The sequence below is a fragment of the Euprymna scolopes genome, chromosome 33 (genome assembly GCF_053919585.1).
Source record: "Euprymna scolopes isolate OS-2025 chromosome 33, ASM5391958v1, whole genome shotgun sequence".
Lineage (NCBI taxonomy): Eukaryota > Metazoa > Mollusca > Cephalopoda > Sepiida > Sepiolidae > Euprymna > Euprymna scolopes.
The window spans coordinates 44,428,423-44,435,083 of NC_136514.1; the positions used below are offsets into that span (position 1 = coordinate 44,428,423).

General features: G+C 33.5%; 1 protein-coding gene across 1 annotated transcript in view; it reads right to left on the reverse strand.

The window, feature by feature from the left end:
- Window positions 1–5,719, reverse strand: part of LOC145258205 (mucin-like protein) — a 176,562-nt gene extending 170,843 nt beyond the window's left edge. Inside the window, exon 1 of the mRNA XM_080116138.1 lies at window positions 5,321–5,719. The gene's annotated coding sequence lies outside the window, so the exon portion shown is untranslated. The remainder of the gene's footprint in view (window positions 1–5,320) is intronic.
- Window positions 5,720–6,661: the final 942 nt, after the last annotated feature.

Consider the following 6,661-nt stretch of genomic DNA (forward strand, 5'->3'; position numbering starts at 1 on the left):
CTGTTTTGTTTAGCCTTCTATCGAAATCGACTCAATCATCTTATTCATAACTGTCACGAGAGCAACACCAGGCTTCTTAGTTATAAATAAAGCTATCCGCAATAACGCAACGAAATGCAGAGTTTAGGCGTTTTCTTTTTCTAATGTGTTCGTATGTAAGCAATAGTATACTTAATAACAAAAACGTGTTATTGTGGCAGACCGAGGGATTGTGACACGTCGTAAGAATGATACAAATGAGAGCGCATGCCTGAGTGAGTTCTCCAAATGAATGTTTTAAAGTATTTAGCAAGAAAACATTTTCTTTGGGGAGGGAGAATAGATATGTAGAACAATGAAGTAATAGTTGTTCTCATTCCCCTACGCATATTGACACACATATCTATTAGAATAAATACGTATTCCTGTCCGTGTGTTTGTTCGCAATGACGTTATAGCATATAAATATATATATGTATAATGTCATAGCAGATGACGTCATACATGACGTCATGCAACGTCATGCATGTGAGAAAAATGAAAGTATTAGGTTGGTGCAAAAACAGTCGTTTTTGTTTGTTTTTTGACTGTACATATATATCTGAATAAAACACAACATCATTTTTGCACCAACCTAATATATTGTCCGAGCAACGACGGCCAGCCTACTAGCTTCTGGTTTTAATCGACTATTTGACCAAAACCTTAGCATGTCCAGTGCCGCGACCATGTTAATTTGTTTATATATATATTTTTTTTCTGTTCTAGATTTTACCATCTTTCCCATTGGATTTTTATTTTATCCTTTTTCTCCCTTTTTTCCGTTTCTTGCTTTTTCAATCTCCTTGAATCCCTATAAACTATCTCAAACTGTTAAATGACTTTTTTTAAAATGCTATAAAATAAGGTTTTTCTTGTTTTATTTGAACTCCTTGCCGAATAATTAAAATTTTCTATACTTTCCGTATAGGTTCATAAGATTCTTTTGTAAATTTGAATAAATTTTTAATATCAAGATTTATTTTAGAGGGGTAGTGCCCCGAAACGTGCATGTACGTAGATTACTGTTTTAAAAGTACACAAATAAATAAAAATATTATTTGTTTATGCCCAAAATAAAAAAAATGGGCAATTTCTAAAAAATACATCCGATCTTCAAGGTGGAGCCACTAACCTCAATATCGTTTAGAAAATCAACAACAAAAAACTATGTATACAGGGTGTCCGCAAAGTTACTATACAGTCTTATTGTTTTATTGTATTATATTTGTATTAATAGTTAATATTTATTTTTTTTACAGGTTTATTTAATCAAGCATGCCACGTAAGACTGTATAGTAACTTTACGGATACCCTGTATATATATATATATATATATATATATATATATATATATAATTTTTTAAAAATATAATTATCCACTGACACGTGTTAAAATATAATCATCCACTGACACGTGTTTCGTCGTCTACGACTTATCAGAGTTGCAGAATCTACCAAATTAGTCAAAGGGAAAATTATACCCAACTCGTACTTAGGTAAAAATGCAATTTCGTATGAATAATTGAATTCATTCAAAAAGCATCGCTAAGAAAAACAAATATATATATATATATATATATATATATATATGTGTGTGTGTGTGTGTGTGTGTGTGTGTGTGTGTGTGTAATAGACGTCATGATAATGATAATGTAGAATAAAATTCACAATATTTTATTCCAAACAAGGAATGCGAGAAAAAGCGAGCGAAATTTCTTATTCTTTGGAGTTTCAAAGATAGGCTCTTTTACCCGAAAAAAAAACGTTTGCAAAAGGAATATATATCTTGAAGCAATGCTGAATGCCTATTTTACGACAGATGGCTTCACTGAGTAGCGGACAAATGACACTAGTGTCTGGATCACGGAAGATAAGATACAACTTTTGGACTACTCACTTGTCTCTCAATTATGTAGAACTTCACAGACATACTGTGTGACAGTATTTATGGTCATTTGAACCAAAACAGTTGCTGTCTGAGGACTGAGGAACAGGAATATTGTTGAGAAAGATTACGTTGCAACAGAGATGAGTTTCCGACCTGTAAACGAGGAATTACTTATCTTGTCATTAGGTGGGTAGATTATAAGCAAGCATCTGACAGTGTGTCTTACTCATGGTACACAAGCGCTTGGAAATTTTCGGAATAGCTTCCAACAGTAAGATAGTTTTACCAAATTGCATGGAGAATTAGTAAACCATTTTAATTTTATAAGGCAGGTGAAATAAAGAGAGTGGTGTTTCGGAGCGATTTTCTTTTCCCTCTTTGCCTTTTGGTATCAGTTTCATTTCGATGACACTTCCCTTACTAAAGCTGAAGGCAGAATATATAATTATAAATTACTTCCTACAGTCAACCACACATCATTAATGGATGACGTTGATGTATATCGGTTGATTTCTCTTAATCATATATTGGCAACAAGAATGTGATTATGAGGAATATATGAAATGTTCTATAAATAACTAAGATTAAAATAATATAAAATTATATGCTAAAGTCGGACATAATTGAGATACTATATACACCTTTGTGTTAACTTATATATATATATATGGAGAGAGAGAGAGAGAGAGAGAGAGAGAGAGAGAGAGAGATGTTAACGTCTTATTCCTTTCTCTTTGTCCACAATTTATTTAATATGCTAAAAGATAAACTTTTTGACAAAATAATTTCGTACTAGAAACGGTACACTTTTATTTAAGCATGGTTTATATATATATATATATATATATATATATATATATATATATATATATATATATATATATATATATACTATGTATTTAAAAGAAATCTATATACAATGAATACCCTCATTTTGATATTACATTAACGAACATCTATTTTATTAATTATCTCGATGTTATTAATTATTTGTTGTAATAGAATCGCTTTAATTGTTCTATTTAGAGTACTATTTCAAGTTTATTTATTTAATTTAATTCTTATTTAACTTATATTTAATTTATTTTCAATTATTAATAGCTGAGAACAGTTTCGTCGAAAACCGGAAGTAGCTTATTTATTTATGCTATCAGAGTTATTTCTCGTTCAATCTATGAAAGTTACTTTTCATAGACCAAAATGGACGTGTTTTATGCTTCCCTAAATCCAATATGTAATCACTTATCGCAACAAGTTAGGATATTCGATGTATCTTAAATAGTATGTGACTAATTTCTCTGCCCGGTAATATGTCCCGAACGAGCAATGTCGGATATATGCAACTAGTATTACAAGTGTTTTGTAAAGAATAAAAACCAAATTGACATATTATAAAGCATTTCCCAATTCTGTAAAAGGCTTGTCTTTTTGGAACGGTGAAACTGTTACGTTACAGCTTGAATGTCTAAAGTAAAAGAAATTGACCAGATGTTAAAAAGTATTAACTAGAAACACGTAAATGTTAAAATCATAGGAACTACTACTACTACTACTACTACTACTACTACTACTACTACTACTAATAATAATAATATTAACTACTCCTCCCTAAATAATATTGTACCGGCGTCGGCTGGGATCATACCAAATAGTTGAGAAGGGTCTAAGAGGCTGGGAATATCGAGGAGAAAAAGCACTAACAAGACCTCCACTGTATGTGGGCGATGAGGGATGGGACACTGGAGAGGCTTATTGCCACTCCAATTCCTGTGAATACTATTAATTATTGCCAGTAAGAAGTCAATAGCAAGCGGCTGTTCTGATAACGCAAATTTATTTGCAAATGTTATCGAAACAGGTGGAGATTACTGGAAATCTGGGGACACTTGTTCTCACCGGCACTTCCACCGATTACTAACTGTGAGTAATCTCTGATAATTACTCGTGTAAAAACTCCTGGAGACTACTACTACTACTACTATTACTACTACTACTACTACTACTACTACTACTACTGCTACTACTACTACTACTACTACTACTACTACTACTACTACTAATAATAATAATTGAGGTCAAGGAGGATGTAAAGACCGAGGAGAGAAAGCACTAGCCAGATCTCCATTGGATGAGTGCAAAAATGGTTGGGATCTTGGGAAGGCTTATTGCTACCCACATCCTAGTGAAGACCAATGATCGCCGCCAACGAGAAATCAATGGCAAATGGCTGTTACGATAACGCAAACTCATCTGCAAATCGAAAGAGGTAGGCAGTACTGGAAATCTGAGGAAACTTGTTGCTAATCAATCTATAGAGAACACCTTGATGATTGCCTGTGTGAGCACTCCTGGTGAGTAAATAATAATAATAATAATAATAATAATAATAATAATAATAATAATAATAATAATAATATGGTAAACGACTGTTACGATAACGCAAATGTATTTGTAAAGATTATCAAAAGAGGTGAAGAGTACTTAAAATTTGGGGAGTCTTTTTGTCACCCAGACTCCAGGGAACACCGCCGGTTGTTGTCAGTGAGCAATCTCTGATGATGACCGATGCGAGAATTCCTAGTGAGTACAAATAATAATAATAATAATAATAATAATAATAATAATAATAATAATAGAAATGGTTATCGATAGACGTCGAGAGTCGTGGAAATCTTGGGAGACTTCTTTTCACTTAAATTCCAGGGAACACCAGCGGTTATTGTCAGTGGACAATCGTAAGAGCTTCCAGTGAGTAAAAAATATAATTATTTTAATTTTAATTTTAACTTTTAAAACGGCCGTTCAGACATTAGTTCTCCGGGAGCAAAGTGCGGTACCTGTTCTTATACTACGATTTATACTTTCAATGAAAGACGCAGAATGGCCAAAAAAGGAAACATCCTTTTAAGCTCATGTAATTATCATTTCGTTTTATTGTAATTTTAATTTGATTTTGTTTAAATCAAAATCTTCCCCTGCTGGTAGTACTGATAAAATGATAAATATTTATTGATTTTAAACTAACAGTAAAACTAAAATCTATAGACCATCCCTGACAAATCTATTTTACGTTTAAAAAAATATCTGCACATTTAACACGTGTTTTTACGGTACTCGGGGGGAAAAATAACCACTATACAGTTAAACATTTAGAGATTTATAATGAATCGGAATCGGAATCAGTAACTGTATTAAAATCGAGAATTTGGTACAGAATCGGAAATCGTATCGAAATCGGGAAAAATATTTGAATCGTCCCATCACTAATCTAAAACTTTCCTCGCGGGAAGGCAAGTAAGTAGAGACTTTATACATATATAAGATTCCATAAATAAACACATGTCTATATCAATTATCAAACGTATTGTTAAATAGACAGTCAAGTAAAAATTTAAGCAAAAAAGTACTTACTGTAAAATAGTTATAGTAAACCCGATCGAACCAGCGACCAGGTGTAGCGTTACTCGTGCAATGACACTCCGACTGTATCTTCTCTTGAGCGTTAGTATTCTATTGGCTGTGAGATTAGACAAATCAGAACAACTGACGTAACATCGTGCACATACTGATAATAAAAAAAAAGAAAGAAAAAAAAACGACAACAACAAATAACGCCGAAAAGTAAGGGTGGGATATTGAAAATGGATTCTCTTTCCACTTCCACTTTCCCACCTGTGGCGATCCCTTATAATTATACTAGCCAAATGGTGGATGTATGTCACGCTTGAATGGTCGCGAACGGCTGGTAACTTTTCCCAGTAAACAAAATTGTTTTACGCATGTTTTGGCTGCAAGGTGGAACGCTGTTTTTCGGGTTCCCTAGTTTCATATATATATTTGCTGAACCTGCGACAAATCTTGCTGCACCCTCTCTCTCTCTCTCTCTCTCTCTCTCTCTCTCTCTCTCTCTCTCTCTCTATATATATATATATATATATATATGTATATATATATAATATGTTGATCATGAAAGGAAGACTTTTATAATTCACGATTAAAAGCGTTTTAAAATAAAGTAAACAGAGTGAAGAGGAGAAGAGAAGAAAAATGGGGGGGGGGGCAGATGACCGGTTTCGCCCTCGCTTTCTAAAAGCTTTAGCGAGGGGTTTTGTTCTGTAAAGGGGAATCGAAAATATGTACAATTTAAAATAAACTCACGTTGCGTTACGTTATTATGTTATTATGTTATGTGTGGGGGGAAAAAGGGAAAAAATGGAGGAAAGCGATTAAAATACAGCAACATTATATTACTCGAAGATCCTAGAGCCTAATCCCACTCAAACCCAAGAGACATTCCCTCTGTTTACGAAGAGAAAGCCTTCTCAATCGAACATGAACAGTCTCAAAGATCTTTAAATGGAATAATGAGTGAGCACGACTCAGGATTCCGTGCTAAAGTTTGACGGTTTTTAATGAGATGAGCAGTGTTGAAGACGCGTATGTATTGGCAAGTACGTCTATTGCTTGGTATGCCCCATTTCTGATTTTAGTAAGTACGTGTTGCTGGAGTCTACCATCTAATCGCAATATTGTTGGACCCACGTAGTTGGCACTGAAACTACATTCAAAATTGTAAATTTTATTATTATTTTAATGGAGGGGTAGAACATCTTTTCGAGAGAGCGGTATTAACGTTCTCGTAGAGAACACAACACGAACATTTGAAGCAAAATAACAATTTTGCACTGTTGAGCTGATTTGTTTGCGAATTTCTCACTTACTGTCTCCATATCTGCGTTTATCGTGTTTGGG